Here is a 19,155-nt window from a genome sequence, read left to right as displayed (position 1 = left end):
CAGACGTGGATTCCAAGGCACAAATTAATTACATTATGTGGGCTCACTCGTCCAGTGAGTCGTGGTGGAAACCCAGATGAGTATCCAGCAAACGGATTTTTCACTGTGACCTTTTAAAATATTGCAACAGCAAGAGTGTCGCTAGAAAAAGCCCCAGATCCTCTTTCTCTTTTGTTCTGAACCAGCCCCTCCAAACCACACCGCTGAATTTCGCTCCAGGTCTGTCTCCTCAGCATAAAATTCTATGCAACACAGCTGTGCTTTTGGTGAGTCTTTCCCATATTTACTCTTTTCAACCCAAAACGTGTACTCTCACCCCTCTGACAATGGATAATGGTACACGTGCTGAAGATGACCCAGTCCCTCTGGATAGCATCGCCTCTCCTCCTGCGGTTAGCACAACTAGACATAAGGGAAGTTATACACAAAGGCACATTAAAACATGAAAATTAGTTAAGAACACCCCAAAAGGGCACTTGTTCAGCCTTCGGTCAACCTCACATAAATCAGCCCAATAAGCAGCAGTTCCATGATACTACATTTTCTATTCCCTGTGTGACACCTGCCTGTTTCCCTGCAGAGGATGGACCTGTTCTGGGCATGAATCAGGCTCGTTTAGGAAAAGAGGCTGGGTTGCCTGTAACACCTGGTGCTGTAGATAATTTGAGTTAATCAGTTCCCCACGTAGTCACCAGTTAGTCATGGTCTGCTTTCTGGAGACCTCTGATTCAGAGCTCCAGAGCTGTCAATAAGTTGTTGTAACTGGGGTCAGCTGAAGTTGCATGTCAAATAAACAAAATGCTACATACCTCTAAATCCCCTGAAAGAACCCCAAGTTGGAGGCAGCAGCTGAGCAGAGAAGGTGGACACTTCTGGTGTTCGTTTCCCTCCGTCCTTGTTCCCTGAGGAGGTAATTTAGAGGAGTTGAATCTTCACACCTCAAATTGGTACGAAAGTATGTTATTAATAAATATCTGTGATGTTCACTGGGCAAGACTGAGGCAAGAACCATCAGAAACCTGATGGTGACATTAAATACCATGATTTCAAAGAGGTGTTTAAACAGCATATTGCAAGATGCAGTAGGCTTCAAGAAGACAGAACATGCAGAAGCCTCATTTTTGGAAAGCTTTTCCACTCTGAAACGGGGATGCAATAATAAAAAAATGGTTCTTAAATTATTTATTACAAAGTTTTATTATAGGGCTTATGCAAAAGGGCCCTGGATTAAGATTGCATAGGAAGGTTTAATCATGTCATGTCATTGCTTTTGTGGACCTGACTTTGCCAGTCCAGTAGCTTTCTTCCCTGTAATGTGCATCCTGTGCTTACGGAGCATTCGCTTGTAGCCAACTGGTGGCTTTACAAAGAAAACTGTGTGAAAAGTCTGCATTTGTCACTGCATTAACAATGAACAAAGCCCCAGCTCACAGTAGCAGTGTATACACCGTTCTACACATTGTTTGTGTGTTGAAAAGGAAGAGGAACGGGGCCGGGCTCCTTCAGAAATGAGACAGAAATGCCATTGAGATCTTGTTTCCTGTGCAGAAGCTTGCAAGAGCCTCAGTCGCTGCAGTCCTCCGTTGGGTTTTGAGTAGCGTCATGGTTTGCAAGGTCTGCTACATCTTCCCAAAATCACTCATTCGAGATGAAAAACACTAAAACCTGACCTGCTTTTAATTTGAAGACAACTCAAACAGACTGAGCTAAGGCCAGGCCCTCTGAAGGGGGAGCAGAGATCCCTTCATCTCTACTCCCGACAAAGAGCCTCAGCGTGTCCGGTAATTAAGAGATCGTCCCTGACGTGTCCAATGACAGTCAACTGGTCTCCTCGCCACCAGCAGCACAGCGTTATGCCCAGTTGGACGTCAAACCCTTCTGAAGTAATTGTTTAAACTAGTTGCAGCCAAGCAGAAGTAGGAAAATGTTAGATGCTGTTTGTTTGTGTGCTGGTTGTACACGCCGCCGTTCAGACTCATTAATCAGCCTCCAAAAATCGCGCGATGGCTTAAAATGTTGTTGTTTGTAAAGTATAGTTTGAGGGCTGTGCTCGTTTAACTCCGTCTCTCTGCAATTCAAGATATTTTAGGGTGGTACGCACGGCTTTAGCTGTTTCCAGTGTGAGGGGCTTTTAAACCTGTTCTTCCTCCCAACTGAAAATCATGGGACTTGGGAAAAAATGGCAAGTTGGCAACACTGTGCATATATAGGGTGGCTTTTATGGGAGAAGAGGTCATCGATAGCGTCTGCTTTCCTCTGTCTGCTTGCATGGAGCATAGAAAGGCAACCTCTTTGCCACGCAATCTTGTCACTACACAGTTGCAAGAGTATTAGTCAAATCAGAAATGCCAGCTGCGCTGTAAAAAAACCCAATCTTCAAATCCAGAAGCTATCCTGGGAGAACAAAACGGATAATGTTCACTTCAACCAGGAGAAATCATTCTGAACAATATTTTAGTTTATGTATTTTTTTAAATATATTGTGGCCTTTTCTGGGAAATCAATTTCCTCATCTCCTCATCCTCCTCCTCCCCTCCCACCTGAAGGGATGGCCACCATCAAAGAGACTTCTTGATCCCAGATGGCTTCCATTTCCTGCAGTAAAAATTAAAATCATTGCCTTTTTTGTAAATATCTGCCAAGGATGGAGATGCACTACTTAAGAACTTTCTGCAACCGCTTTAGTTCGCAATGAATAAATCAGTAGGATTTGATGAGCTAGCCAGCATTTTCTAATTTGTTTCTACTGGCAAAAGAGGCGCAGTGAGTTACATCCAAACAAATTTGGTGGCAGCATCTGCTTTATAATGACCTAAATGTCTAAGTCTAATTTTAGAAAGGGTTCAAGCAAGGCTTTCAGAGCTCGGTCCAGATTTTATTTTCACTCCTTTAAGCGAAGAGCTGATTCATGGCATTTACGCAGTCGCTGTTGATTTTCCGGATCCATGGCAGGGTCCTGAGCCGAGCAGAGCTCTGCCCCGTACGCAGCCGTGCATGGGGCAAGACCCCCCCGTGTTCAGAGAAGGACATCGGCTCTGTTTGGGACGGAGATGGAGGAGGGTCAACCCCTCGAAGCCACAAATGGTTTGACGTCCCGAGAGGCCAGCTTGTAGGAAGAGAGAATATTCTGTGATTTCAATACCCCACCTGACAACACTGAAGAAAAACGGGCAAAACTGGGTGTTTAGCAAACCTTTGGCAGGTGGGTGGTTCGGGAAATCCTGTCTCTGGGCTCTCTGGGATTGCCTTTGATCCCAGCACCCACCTTTCCAGGTACATTGCAAATATCCCTACTACAGGGCAGACGTGCTTTGGTTTCACCTTCCTGGCTTCCAAGAGGATATTTGGTGGCTTGGGCACCTTTGGGCTGGAGCTCAGGAAAAGAGCACGGCTGGAATTGTCTGGTGACTGGAAACAGTTATAATCCACCTGGAGTTAATACTAAAATACCATTAAAAATGTGAAGGCCTCCACATGTTCCTCTAATTCTTCACCTTTTTGCTGGAATCCTGCGTTTTTTCCACAATTCCTTCCACCTGTCCCCGATGGAAGTGGCTTCTGGGGCTCTGCCTCTGGAGATTTCATGGGATTTTGGTTGCCAGCTTTTGGTCTGATTTGCTCTTTTATTGCCTGGAATTCTTCTTTTATTCCAAATTTGGGTTTCTGAGCTTAGATGGGCTTTAGTGCCCAGGATGGCTCTCTTTATGTATATCTATATGATTTTAAAATCCAGGCAATATAGGTGTTTTAAAAGCGCCTTATTATGTTGTAACATACACACATAAAAGAATATAAATGCATAAACAATACCATGTTTCTGAGCCATATGAAAAAATATACTTTTGAAGGGTATTTTAAGTATCTAAGATATTATTCTGGAATAAAATTAATCATAATAATAACCCTGATAAGATATAAAATTGATGTCAAAGGATATAAGGGATTATTAGTATATATGATGTAAAGAAACCATTAAAGAGCATGTTCAGTGTCTTGAGTCACGTGTAGCTTTGGCCTTGTGTTTTAGGGATTTTATTATATGATTTTCTTTTCTTCTGAAGCTAGTGGTAAAAACACATCTCAGGTCAAAATAGTAAATAATGAATCACCCACAAATTCAGCTCATTTCCTATCTCTCACTGAAAAAATGTTGATTCCAGGCATGGGAGCAGAACTTTGAGCCAAACAGTAATTTCTTTATGGTGTGCATGACTCATAGGAAAGAATGCCTCATGGGGATAGCGGGAGAAAAAACTAACTAAAAAAAAAAAAGACCCATAAGTAAATTCGCTTTAAAGAAACAGGCCATCAAGTGAAGGGCAAAAGGTCAGCAAAGGCCCTCGGGTGTTTTTGTGTTTCTCCTCTGGTCTTCCCAGTGTCCTCCAGCTCCTCTACCCTGAAACGCCATGGCTCTTCCCAGCGAGCTCCCCAGGCAGCTGCTGAGGGAGGATGGGTATCAGAGGGGGCTGCACCCCAGAGGGGTGTGTGGCACCATGGGACAGCTCAAGGGCCAGCCTGAGCCCATCGACTGGTTAAAGAAGCCAAAATCAGAATTATGAATTAATTTCACACCCTCTTTCAAGACGCTGGGAATAGATATTATTAGTGACTTGACTTTAAAGCGTCTCTTTTGCATTACTCTTTCCTTATGTGAATAAAAGCATTTTATCCTCCTCCATAAGCTGCTTCGAGATCTCCTGATGGGCCTTTAATTATTACAGATATTACCCGCCCTCTCTGGAAAGTGTCTCCTCCCTCACGCAGATTTATTCAGTGGGGTAAATCGATATTCATCAAGCATGTTTCATGAATGCTGATTGTGAAATGAATCAGAATTTCAACTCAGCTTTCAGCAGCAATATCTCATCTGATTTCCATTTCTTTTTCTTTTTTTTTTTTTTTCCAGAGCGTTAATGGATGATTAATTTCAACAAGCATTGCTGTATACATCTACATAATTATTTACGAGTAATTAAAACATCTTGCCTCCTGTTCTAGAGTCAATATCACGTGGCCAGGAATACAAAACTAGACAATGATGCAACATTAAAATGTAGGGTAGCTTATTCCTGTAGGGTAACTATGGGCTTCTTTAACGGCACACTTTTAAAGCTGTGCTCAGGACCAATTAATTTCAGGCTGTGAAGACTAAGAAAATTATTTGTATTATCTCAGTACAGATCATTACTGTCGCCCACGCATTTTAGGAGCTTTCAAAAAAATGCAATTCAGGTTCCAGCAGGACATAATTCAGGGCCTCGGGGTAATTTCCTGTTGAGCACCTTTCTTTCACAGGGATGCTACAGCAAATGAACTATACATTTTTATACTCCGATTGCTATAATAAATAAAACAGATTGCTCTGGTTCTCCGTGAACACTTAAAAGATGAAACAAAAATGTGCACTTTGGAACAGTTTCTTATTTAAGAGTTAATTCCTGATGATGTAGGAAAATGCATTACAAAATTTGTATTTCAAAAAAAGGCTTGAATTGGAATTGATTTAATTTCTTTCCACTGAAATTCACGTCCTTACCGGCTAAAATATAGTAGAACTCTTTCACGAGCTGGAATTATCTGGACAGTTGGATTTATCCCTGGGAAGATCCACCAGAGAGTCATTTTCAGTAGGTGAACTTCATAGAGTGTTAATAACCTGCAGAAGGAAAAGATTGGTTAATAACAATGGGCATAAATGATTTATTCCGTATTACCCTGCCAGGGAGAGACCAGCCCTAAGTCACCGTTTCCAACATGGTACATTTGGAAACACTAGGAGGGGAGTCATAGACTTGACTTCTACAAATATTTGGGAAATTGTTAAGACGCTATATCCGGAGTGACTTTTGCCCTGGAAGATGTAATACAGATCAAAGGGCTGCTCTCTCACCGCTTGTCTGCTGGGGAAGGTTCCAGGGTAACGGCTAAACCATCTAAAATTCACTTGCTGTTGGACCCAAACTCTTCAGCCCCAAGCAGCTTCTCACAGACCACAGGTGAGAGCCAAGTGCTTTCCTGGTTTTGGGTTGTCTTGATTTTACTTGGCTGGAAGCCAAGGGTGAAAAATGCCTTCTAGAAGACACTGAAAGAGCAAGGGTAACCAGCCTTTCATTTCAAAAAGCACTGCAGCAGTGTCACTCCCACCACACCCTTGGTGCGCAGGGTAGCACTGGAAACTCATTGACTGCTCTCTAGAATTAGAGATTATAGGGGGGTAAAATAGAATCATAGAATGGTTTGGGTTGGAAGGGACCTTAAAGATCATCCAGTTCCAACCCCCTGTCCTGGGCAGGGACACCTCCCACCAGACCAGGTTGCTCAAAGCCCCATCCAACCTGGTCTTGAACACCTCCAGGGATGGGGCAGCCACAGCTTCTTGCAGCCAATATTCCAGGATAAGATGCATCATGACCCACCACAGACAAACCTCTACCAAAACCATGCTTGAATGGGCCTTCCCAGACCACGCTGAGCTTTGTTAGACAAAACACATGGCGATCCCTTCATGTGGACATCTGCGGTAACTTCTAGAGACGTAATGGCCTTCCTAGCTTATAAATTTGTGTTTTCCTTCAGTATAAGAAATAATTTCTATTTAGATAGTGTCCGCCTGATTGATAGGGAGAAGATTGGCAGGTAGAAGTCAAAGGAAAATAGTTGGAGTGAAAACTACACCATGACTTGCTATAGGGTGTGAGGTTTTCAGATCAGCCAGAGAGCACTGCCAGCCTGGAGGAAGAGTGGAGGCTCAGGATGATGTATGTTTGGCATCAGAGGGATACAGGGAACTGCAGAAGAGAGGTTCTGAAATAAGCTCAGGCTGCAGGAGGTGAAACGCTAGGAGTCCTGTGGTCCATGTCCAGGACTAAATCTAGAGGCAGAAACCAGGCAGCTCATCTGAACCAAAGGGAGCAGATTTTCTGAGCGAGCAGTTTCAAGCCAGATGACGACAGAAAGAATCCCTGGCTGAGCATGAGGAAACCAAGCCTCGCCAGAGAAAACGTACGTGTCCAGGAGACCGCGTGAAAGGTGAGTGCATGTGTGGAGGAAGCCGGTGGCCATGGGTGTTTGTGATGACAGCTGGTGTAAAGGAAAAAGTACTGATTTTTCCAGTGGAAAAGGCGACGTCAGGATGGGTTACATCAGAAGTCGGAAAAGCACGCTTTGTAGTGGAGAAGCCTAACAGGAACAGCCATGTATTTCTGTTTTTGTTTAGCACTTGACATTAAAATTGGAAAATTTGGTTTGAGAAGGAAAAGACAATTAGTATAACTGGTAAAAAACACCTTAAAATGTTAAAGGAATAGTAACTTCTGCAAAGGAAGGACCAGGTGGTGCAGAGCAAGTTGTAGATAATAATGCAGGTGTTGGGTCCTTCTGAATTAAACGTCTGTACTGTATTTGCCAGTGATTGTAGAACTTAGGCTTGATGCCTCAGGTGGAGCACAGAGCTGCAGGAGACCCACACCCCTAATTACAGCCAGGAAATGTAATAGCAAACGTGAATGAGTAAAGGAGCTAACTTTGCTTTGGCATCACTCTTCACTCGGGTATCACTGAGAGATCAATGAGGATGCAAAATAACATTTTTGATAAAGTTTTACAGCCTACTCTTTGATTTCAAGTTAATTGACATTAATGAGAATTTTACATGGAATAAGGGGTGCCTCTTGTTTACTAGAGCATTGGGTATGTTTATCTATCAAGATAATTCTCATTTTACCGATGTTCAGATCCTCATTGGATATTAAAACCAGGAACCTGGAGGAGAAAAAGCCCTTCATCACATTTATCCTAAGTCAGTGTTTGTGATGAGTAGGTTATGGCACCCTAATCATCGCTAACATTCATTAGAGTTTGTTTCTTATTAGAACAGAATTAACCAGATGGGATTTTGTTAGAGAGAAACTAGACTTAATACCAAAATATTGCACTGCAGCTGAAGGTGGACGAGTTTAGAAACAAAAGCTGGTGAGGTTAGAATGTCAATATTTTGAACCTTCTTACAAATCTACAGACGGTCTCTTTTTAAAAGGGCAGCAACAACAAATCTTCCAGAAAGTTTGCTTTCATGTGTTCGTGCCTATCGTCATTTCTTTGCTGTTTGTTTGTTTTAAAATGCTCCACTCCACTAGCGGCCATGGTATGCTATGTTACAACACAGTCTTTCCAGACGCGGAAGAATGTTTATAAATCTGTGGGGAAACATTTAGCTATCTTTTAAAAATAGGCTATTTATGTATCTGGGTGTAAAAGACTGATGTTCAGTTCCGAGCCCCGTCCCATCAGCCTTCCCTCTGCTCTGGGTCACTGTGGTCATGTTTACAGGGTAGACCTGGAACTGTTTTTGTATGGTTGCCCCTGTAGCTGGAAGCCATGACCGTGAGCTTCAGAGCCTTCATAACAAGTAAACTCTTACCGATGCCAACGTCACATAGAATAGTTGCAGGGGTTTGAAACAGATCTGGATAAGATAGCTAAACAGAAAGAGGTTTTTAACATTTTTTAAGGTAAGGTATTACAATCAGTACAGTGTAAGAGTTCTTACGCTGAGCCCAAGCCATTACACCTGTCTTACAGATTGATCTTTTATTTTTTTTTTTTTTTTGGCCGTTCAACAGTGTATTTGCCTGATTCTACTTTATTGCACTGGCATAAAGACAGAGTCATTCTGTGTAAGCGAAAAACTAGAGCAGAACTGGTCCCGACACCTGCCTGGGATCTCTGAAGAAAGCAGAAATTCTAAAAAGGAGCAGGACGAAGCCCAGAGGCCAGTACTCACCCCACGGGGAAAGGCTGGTGTATGGTGGCAGCGCTGCTCCAGTGTTCCTCAACTTCATCCCGAGAAACGCCATCCTTTCTGTCCCGGGGTGGGAACCGAAGTGGGAATGAATGTCCAGCAGATCTAGTATTTGCAAACAGGGAGATCTGGCAAGGGACACGTAATGAAAACAAACCTGCAGGCACCTGGTTTGGGAAACAGGTCTTCTGATTTAACTTTTGCGAGAGTGCTTGCAAGGGCACCCAAGGACAGAAAGAAACTGGTCCATCGGTGATGTAGCACATTATTATCATCCTCCTAAAAAAGCATGGACAACTCCAAATGTATTTTAGGATTTTTCTGTGGAAGTGCAATTCATGAACTCAGCCTGGGTTTGTACTGGAGGCTCAGCCCTGTCCTTTACACCTGTACAGCCCCAAGCACATGGAGGCTCAGCTGTGCCTGGCTCGTCTCAGGCTCGGGATGGCTACGGTCATTGCACAGTCAGATGTGCGCTCAGTAGATAGCTGCTTTTGCACAATATGGTAGAAATTGCCAGCGCATGATGCATTTAGCAGGAAACCTTACTTCTGAGGACAGTAAAATAACGTCACACCTGAAGGAGAGGGACCCACAAGCCAATCTGACCTTGGGGATGGCGCACGCAAGGCACTAAATATTGGGGCAGTTTCCCCAGTCGGGTCTGGCAAGGGAATAAGGTTGGTTTCAAGCCGTCTTTCGAGATCTGCTGTGTTTGTTTGCCGGTTAAATAACTAGCGGAGAGCCCAAGCCCCTGGGAAGGGATGTATTTGTGAATCCCGGGTACCATCTGGTGGCGGGAGCGGGGAGAGCCGCCGGGATGCTCTGCCTCCTGCCAGCCCGGGGCCACAAACCTCCCACCAGCCGGGAGGCAGAAGCTTAGTGAACATAATTTTGTTGTCAAGTTGATGTCATCACGTCGTTCATGCTCATAAAATTCAAACTCTGCAGAAAAGAATGTCAGCGACTGAAAAGACCTCACCCCAGACAGACATAAATCGATGGGCGAATTATTCAGCACTGTAAATTTGGGTAGGTGCCATAGTTAGCAGGTTTCAAGCCCGATTTTTGTCAGGTAACATAGTACAAAGATGCATGCAGTGATGTCAATGCATGCGAAAGGATTTCTCCATGAGCTTCGAGGTGTCTAAGAGCAGTTTGAAGGGTCCTGAACCGGTCACCTTGAGACCTCCCACCCCAAGGAGTGTTCCCAGACCCCAGGGGTGTCTCTCTCTCACCTGGCCAGTAGCTACAGATGTAGGTGAGCAAACTCCACACTTCATGACGGACTGACACCTGTGATACAGAGGAAAAAAGTATTTTTAGAGCATATAAAAAGAAATGTTTCTGTTTTGTAATCAGAAGTCAAGAGATGTGAGTTAAAAAGGTAATTTTAATAGCTAAATTGGAATGAGGTGAGGACTCTGGTTACTAACAGCTGTTTGCCAAAAAAACATTCTCGAGCATTTTCTTTGAGGAAACTGCAAAAGATCTCTTCACATTAATGGTCTCCAGAATGGGTGTTAAATTTCCTATTATTGTAAGCAGAGCATGGGAAGCTGCTGCCCTGCGTGGGAGCCAGATGCCAGGCCAAGCACGCAGGCAGCTGCGAAGTGACCAAGCACTGTTGCCACTTGGAAAAAAGAAGGAATTCCTGAGAAAAAGGAGTTTTCAGAAGGAATTTGATGAAGAGTTGGGGTGAGAGGAGAGCGAATATGTGATGGCTCCATTGTTTTAGTATATGGAGGAAAAAAGAAAAGGGGAAAAAATGTTTTGATGATTCTGAAGAGACCAGAGTGATAAGAGAGGAGCTGGGACACAGCACTCCAGAACAAGACAACTACTAAAACCCTCCACAATTTAGGGAAAAGAGACAAAGAGGGAAGCAAAAGTGTTTGACAGGGTCTGAGCTGGAAGTGAGGTGCTTGTTTGAAGGGTTTCCAGATCCTCAGATGAAAGGTGCTTTAACTGTTGTATAATATTCTTTCTAAAAAATGATATTACATTCCCAGGACCAAATATATGACACCTTGTAAAAAAATCTGTCTGATTTTGATATCATCAGAATTTATTTCCTCAATTTAATTTTCATCAGCATGAAAAGGTAACACGCATACTACAGTTCTTCAGCCTGTTGGGTGCGTATCTCTAGTGGGTATCTATATTTGTACATATATTCCTTGCATTTATATATGTTCCTCCAGAAGGACTGATTTCTTTTCACTTGACTCGAGCATGAAAGCTCCTCTGACACTCCTCCTGTCTGGAGAACATCAGGCAGCTGTGAAGTAATTTAATGAACCGAGAAGAAGTGATTGCTGATGATCCTAATCAGTCGGTTCCCTACTGCTGTTTGATATCTAGCTCCATCAAAGGAACAAATCGTGAATGTGCAAATTAAGTGCGATTCAAGGACACTTAAATATTGACAGAATGGAACTGCAGATGAAACTGCAGTGGCTTTAATTCTTAATTTTCAAAATTCCTGTCAATCATTCTCATCGCTGTCCTTATTTTGGATGTGCAATAATGAGGTGGGAGGTGACCCTGCCCATGGCAGGGGGTTTGGAACTGGATGATCTTTAAGGTCCCTTCCAACCCAAACCATTCTGTGACCCCTACTATTCAGTGTATGAGATGATGATAAGATCAAGCACTATGGCAGGAATTAGTTTTCTACCTGGGCTATAGTTTTATAGACTGCTTTCATTCCTGGGGTACTTTTACCAACGTAACAGTGCTACACTCTGTCATCACATATATAAAATTATATGCTTCAGCTATCTTGAGAGAACAGCTTGGCTGCAGAATTGGAGCTTTTTCTAGGGAATTGGTCCAGCAAAAAGCGTTTCACGGATGCTGAGCAGCAAATGAATGCCCAGCCCAGCCCCTGCTGCCTGCCAGCCCCGCTGCAGCGATGGGTAAGTGGAAACTGGTTATTGCTGCCATAAATGTCCCTCTGTGGCATTTTTTTGTGCGTGTGCCATTCCCTTGCCATCAATGAGATCATTTGACTTTTCACGGGTTAGCGCATTGCTTTGTGTATACTGCTATTTTTAAAAGCAATTTGAAAGCTGAATGATAACACACAGCACGGTCCCGTCGGTCTCTACTAATCCAGGTGGTTACCTTCAGATAACTGCAGCGGTTTTGATTCCACTGAGACATGCAATCCTAGTTCAAGTAAGCGTATTCAAACTCTATTTTACGGTCAAAAAATACTACAAAGCAAATAGCTCTTCTTGAGAACTACCTCAATTCACCAGAGCCAGCCTGGCTGAAAGCTGTTTTCATCTTGTCCTGTCTTGAAGCCCTGACTATGATCTGTAAGGGCTCCAGCTTCTGTACCAACCCCTCCTATTCTCTGTTTCTCCTGGGTTTTATCACAGCCCAGTGTTGAGGATTAGAAAATCAAACACGCAGCTAACGTCTCTGGAGTTGTTTTAATGTACCCTGTCCTTCTGTAGATGTGAGAAGCAGGGCTGCTCCCATTTCACTTGAAGATAATATAGTACAGTGGGCAACAGTGGGTCTTTGACACCTACACAAATAGAATCATCGAACAGTTAGAATTGGAAGGGACCTTAAAGATCATCCAGTTCCAACCCCCCTGCCCTGGGCAGGGACATCTCCCACTAGACCAGGTCGCTCAAAGCCCCGTCCAGCCTGGCTTTGAACCCCTCCAGGGATGGGGAATCCACAACTTCTTGCAGCCAATATTCCAGGCTAAGACACATCATGACCCACCACAGTCAAACCTCCACCAAACCCACGCTTGAATGGGCCTTCCCAGACCATGCTGAGGTTTGTTAGGCAAAATACATGGCGATCCTTTCATATGGACATCTGTGGTCACAGTGCAAATAAAACAGTGTAGGAAAGCCTATGGAGGTACGGCTTTTATGGGTGGTCCTTCCCCCTCTTTTGTCCCAGCCCTGCTTTAGTCCCCCTTGAACTGCTTCAGGAAATTAAGCTGCTAGATTTTTTCCACTTTTGAGGAGTTAGTTTTCTGATGTGTTACCGTCCTGCTGCAGAAGAGCAGAAATGCAGCAGCAGCAGCTGGTGGCAGAGGGAGGTTGGCAGCAGCCAGCCGTGAGGTCCCTTGGTCTGCAGTGCCCCATGCTCCTCATCCACTCCCATCGTTGCCCTAAGAAGCTGAGACTGAGATCAAGCTTTCAGAAGCATGTCTACATGCAATGCAACAAGCTCCGATGCTTCTGGATTTAAATAAATACATCCCACAGGAAGCCCAACACTTCAAGAACACTTATAAGGAAAAAGGAAAAACTTGCATTCAAGTCCTGCTACTTGAATCAGGGAAAATAAAAGTGCAATTTCCAAGGAACGTCTTCTCTCAGGTCACTGTTTCTGACTCGGACCAGCATCTTCTGTGATCTTCTGCATGTGGGCAAAAAAAGGTCCTTTGGATGAGGTTTCTGGGTATGTAACCTTAGAGAAAAAAAAAGAAAGAGGAGGGAAACGTAAATATTAAGAGTTTTCAGATCTGCAGAAGGACTTATGTGCCTGCTCCTTTTTCCAGTTTTCTTAGCTGGCCTCAATAAAGACTCCCACCTCCCCCCAGACCTTCCCTCTCCTCTGCCCTCAGTCTGTCACCGCTGCAAGAGCATTATCCAAAGTTAAACATATTTGTACCATTTTTTTTTCTATTGTAAATTTCTATTGTTTCTATGTGATATTTCTATTTTTACACAAATAGCACCACCGTAAGATGATTTGTGTTACCTGCCCAGCGTGCCACCCGTTTCTGGAGGCCACGGTGGTACATACATGTGAGGAGCTCATCCTGTATGTCCCAGCCCAGGGGCCAGACCTGGGCTGGAGACACTGGGGTGCCTCAGCTGAGGGGCTGAAGGCAAGTTTTCTGTTGGCTGAGTGGAATTACATTGATTAGAGTGGAATTACATTGATTAGGTACCACCCTAAGGAATTTATCTTGTAAATTCTTCAGCAAGGGCGAAAACGAAGGGGATTTTACTGCAGAATGAATAGTTAAGAATGATCACACCGATGCTCAACAAAACCTCCACCCGTAGCCCCTGATTTGGCGCTGCAGCCTCTTTAGACTTTTCAAGCAGAACTAGCAGAGTCTAATCCGATTTAAAATGCATCCAAATTCCCAGCAGCAACCGGCAGGGAAGCTGGACAAAACTGACATCCAGACGGCCAGCTCAGAGAGGGGAGCTGGAGCTGGGACAGGGCTGAGACACCTGAGGGCCAGTGTCTGTCTGCAGGCGCCTTGCTTTGACCAGGGAAAACTTCCAACGGCAGCGACATTGCTAAGCCTTGTCCCAGTTTCAGCCACCGGCTCCAACCCCGTTTCCTCCACCCGACTGGGGCTTGTGGCCACCTTGAGCTCAGCCTCCCAGTTAGGAAAGTAACATGAATGAAAACGCTTCTGCAGTTGCCAGGCAAATCTAGAGCAAAATTGTTTAAGGGAAAAAAAAAAAAAAAAAAAAAGAGAGAGAGAGAAAAAAGAACTATTTTAAGCACTATTTTAAGCGCTGACACTGTATTTCTCAGGACCAAAGCAGCCCGCAGGCCATGTGTGTCCTGGAGAACTGGTCTCTGAGGCTGGGCACAGAAAGACCCTCAAGCACACCACGACATAGAAATCAGCTCCAAGACGGGGAGGACTTGCTTTATTTGCTGGCTCGGGACAGCCGGTCCATGGGCTAATAATCCTCCCTTCATCCTCCTGAAGAGAGCGAGCTGAAAGAGAGGTCACCGGGATTTGCCCCAAATAGCTCGGGTTTGCAGCGTGGTCTGGAGCCAAAGTTTGGATAAGCATAAAAAGCTTGGGATAAGCCCTGTTAAAGTAAAGGTCAGATGAGATCACCGAGTGCTGACCATTTATGAGCAAAGAATTATTTTCAGTTTCCACAAGGGATCCTGATTTTTGATGGCTTTTTCAGGGACTGCTTCTCTCTAATGTTAACAGGAGGTGTCAAATCAAAGGTTTCTTTCCCCCCCCCCCCCCCCCACCTGTCATCATCCTCAGAAGAGCCTCATTGGCTCGCAGTTCCTAAAATACCACGGCTGAAATTGCCAGCAATCGGTGAAACTCGTTTCAGCAGAAGCTCCTCCCTGCCCTAAGCCTTGGGGAGCTCCAACCAAACCAACCCAGGGACAAACCATTCGCTCTCATCTGCTGCACAAACATCACCAAACGCAAAGCAGGTGGGTAGAGCTCTCCTCTCCACCAGCTCCTCCTACAATTAATTACAGGAATGCTAATAAACCCGCTGCCAATGCCCCGCGGGCACAGCTCTGCTCGGATGACTTCCCGATGAACAGTTTTCCTGGCTCAGTTCACTGCCCCACTCATGGATTTGCTTCGTCCTGGTAACTGATTTGCTCTTTCCAGAGTCATATTCATTCAAACTGAATATTTAACAAAACCAGACATGTTTATCCAATACGAGGAGTCATAGCTGGCTGGGAGAACGTGGAAACTGAAGTGATGGAGACTGCCAAATACTCATCAGCGCTGTTAACGGTACAGTGCAAAAGAAACGTCCAAAAAGGCAGCTCCCCAAAGTAAAGCTTAACCCTTAGAAGGACTAAACGAGGGGAGAGATGAGGACAGGGGTTGTCACTAACGGCTCTTCCCTGCCCACGTACAGCTGCTGGTGGCAGCTCTCATGGAGGTGGGACCCAAAAAAGCACCGAGGCCCTTTGGTACTGCAAAAGTGCTTATTTCTCTTCTATGAGAGTGGATTTCTTTAAAAGTGTGTCTTAACCCCCAGCAAGGCTCAGTGCTCACAACTGATTGTGATTTAAAAGGATCCTGCTTTAAACGCAGGTTCTGGTGCGGCTGCTGGTGGGACAGGAGCTTTTCTCCGGAGCTGACCTTGGCCATTGAGTCTTGAAACACTCAGCACGAAATAGAATAGAGCAAACCCTATCATGCTGAAGACTGAAAAAGTAATCATCATAGAGTTGGGAGAGGTTATTTGGAGATTATTATGCTATTAGGAATGTCATTGCAGGGACACATATATATGAGAACTTGAAATTAATAAAAATACACTTTGGATATTTTCTTTTCATTTGAGGAAAGTCCTCCAAAAGCTGCAGAAGAGGTTAAGAACACGTTGCTAAAGGAGGTGAACACCCTCAGGATCTCAAGAACACATCTCAAAAGCTCTGTGAAGGTCGGGAGAGCACAGGAGCAAAATCATGCACACCAAAAAGGTTTGTCTTTGAGCAAAATCAGGCTCTGACCTGGCCGAAGAGATGTGAGCTGGGCCATCTGAGCTCCGGGGCCCGTTCTGCAGACACTGACCTTTCTGCACTGAAAATCAGAAACTGAGGGTGACTGGCCCAAACCACGACACTGGCACCGCTTAAAACAAGATTACAGATGTCTCAAATTAAAGCGATAGGAATCAGTGGCCACACTTGAACACCAGCCTTAATTTTTTTTTGGCCAAGTCTCTGCCGGTGCTCAAACATCTCCCCACCTTGAGTGTTTAAAGCAAAAAATGAAAAACATTTTGGTGCGGGTGAAGGACAGGAAGTCTTTAGAAAAGAGAGACAACTTCAAGTGAGAAATTCCCCTTCGTCTTTCAAACATTATCTCATACTTGCAAGTCTTTTGAGCTAGCAGATAAAAAAGTAGTTTTTGAAAGAATTATTGCCTGCTGGGCTACATCAGGTTGCTGGAACTGGTGTAAGCAATTTTAGTACAGATGACTGGTGCTACGTGCGGGGCAGAGGAAGGTTGGGTGGCTTCAAAACGCTCAGCATCTCCTCCCGCCCTCATTCCTCTGCTGTAGTTTTGTTCCGGAAAAGTGCATTATCTGCCTCCTTTGGGAACGTGTCCCTATGGCAACACGTAGGACCATCTCGGTGCAGACACACCAGTGCTTTGACAGCCTGTTCCTTTTTGTGACACTTCTCGTGGTAACATCCCGAGACTGTCAGGAAGACAACGTGAGATCGCCCGTCTCCAAGATACCATTTGGATGATTTTCTACCGAGAACTTGTTTTTTGCAGTCTTTCACCCTTCCAGCTCTTGAACTCTCGCAACTGTGATTTTATCTGAAACGTGTTGCGAAATGTATGTATTTGCCTTTATCAGCAAAAATCCGAAACCTCAAACGAGATGTTTTTGAAAAGGACCTGCTTTCCATGAAGCCACGCTGCCGAGTGTCATCACACTCTGCTTCTGCAGCTGCTTCCAAACTGAATCCCACACTGGCCCTTCCCTTGTTCTGTTCGGATGCTGACAAAGTTCACTCGTTCCTACGCCACCAACACGATGAATTTCTAGCTACACTCTTTATACATACTGTTCCTTGGATTAACACCGTTATCTTTTTTTTCCCACTTGGTTGGGAGTAAATATGCTACATCCGAGCACGGCATAAATTTACCAATTAAAATCACCCCGTGCGCTGCTGGCTTTGGCTGATAAGAGGGAGCATGTGTGTGTGCAGGGGGAAAATAACCTTGAGCTCCACGATTTGCAGTCAGGACTTCTGGTTTCAAAAGCATAAAACTCCTCCCCGAGGGCAGTCACCAGCCACGGTGATGGCTCCAGGTGATGTCCTCAGCATCTACAGGGTCCGGGAAGGTTGAGACCCTTCGGAGTGATGCTCACAAGGAAACTTGTCCCAGTCAGCCTTTTGTTGCACACACAGACCTGACAGCACAAGGTACAAGGTGTTCTTTGTTTTAATCCCTACTGAACAGAGCCACGCCACTAATGTTTCACATGAAAAAAAAGGTTAAAAAGGAAACTGTGCTCTGTGACACCAAGATTTAGTTAAAAGGTCTTTCATTAAACAGCCCAGCCAGCATCGAGGTGACCTTCTCTGACCTAGATTTTAAAGCTCACAAGCTTCCAGAATTGCTTATTGCTTACCAAGAACAAAGACAGCTTGGAACCTTGCTCTGACTGCAGGAAAAGTCAGGTGTGGATGAATATTGATGGAAATTAAGCCGTACATTTGCATGTCCATATGCCCTTTGAGACAGTGCAGGGGCACTTCGCTCAGCTGTGCCCTCCTGGCAGGTCCCCAGAGGCACTCGTTGTCTGCGAAAGGACTGGGAAAATAAGGAAACACTGTCTGTACTGCCAAAACCAACAAGAGGATATAAAGAAATAATGGCAATTATGATTTGGGGCTGTCAGGCCTACAAGCTATGGTTATAATTGAGAGCTTCTCTCACTTATAAATCAGAAATTAATAATCTTTGTCATCTTTGTCAGGAGATGTAGTGACAGGACAAGGGGTAATGGTTTTAAATTGGAAAAGAGGAGATTTAGATTAGATATTAGGAGGAAATTCTTTACTGTAAGGGTGGTGAAGAACTGGAACAGGTTGCCCAGAGAAGCTGTGGCTGCCCCATCCCTGGAAGTGTTCAAGGCCAGGCTGGATGGGGCTTTGAGCAACCTGCTCTAGTGGGAGGTGTCCCTGCCCAGGGCAGGGGGGTTGGAACTCGATGATCTTTAATGTCCCTTCCAACTCTAACCATTCTATGATTCTACGAATCTCTTTGGAGATCCCTTCTTGAAGGTGAGAGGCCAGCGTTAAACTCGAGCCTGGTACTTACCCAGCTGATCCACTGCATAGATCCAACCGATCCAACAGACGAAAAAGAGGTCCTGTGATTTTCAGCGGCAGCAGAATGCGTTTCATTTTCAGTTTCTGCTCCTTTTGTCCCAACCTCTGTCAACATGAAGGAAGACAAAGCATGTGCCAGTGCCCCAGGAACGATGAGTGGGTTTTGAGGCTTCAGAACAACTGAGTTAAAGACAAATACTTTCTATTTTACATAAGGCTGGGAATAACTCTGGTCACGGCAGCGGAAACTTTAAAATATTTTTCCGTATTTTTAATTGAGTTTAAAAAAATATTCTTTCTGTTCGGTTCCATTTTTTCTGTGCTCGTCTTCCTGTTAACGTTTGTGCCAAGAACCATCGTGAAACGCCTCTGATATCATCAATCCATAAATAAGGTTAAATAAATAAGGTTTATCATTTCTACAGATATACACACATGCACAGTTCAGGTTCATAATTAGGCAGAAAAAATGTCAGACCCATGAAAAGCAAAATGCAGCCCGTTCCGTGCTGGGTGGCGGGACCAAAGGGGGCGGAGGGAGGCTGTGACTGCCTGAAGATCCGCGTCCTGGCTGCAGCCGGGAACGACAGATGGTGTTTGTGAGGAGGATAGAGACTTACCTTCTTATTTTATCCTGGAAATATCACTGCAGAGAAAACTACCAACATTCACTGTTTTATCTCACGGATTTAAGAAATACAGCCCCCAGGGAAAAAAAGCCAGGATTCCTGCTGGAAAACACACCGCCAGATGCAGCTGGA

This window comes from Numenius arquata, chromosome 15, assembly GCF_964106895.1.
Source record: "Numenius arquata chromosome 15, bNumArq3.hap1.1, whole genome shotgun sequence".
Lineage (NCBI taxonomy): Eukaryota > Metazoa > Chordata > Aves > Charadriiformes > Scolopacidae > Numenius > Numenius arquata.
This window is presented reverse-complemented; position numbering follows the sequence as displayed.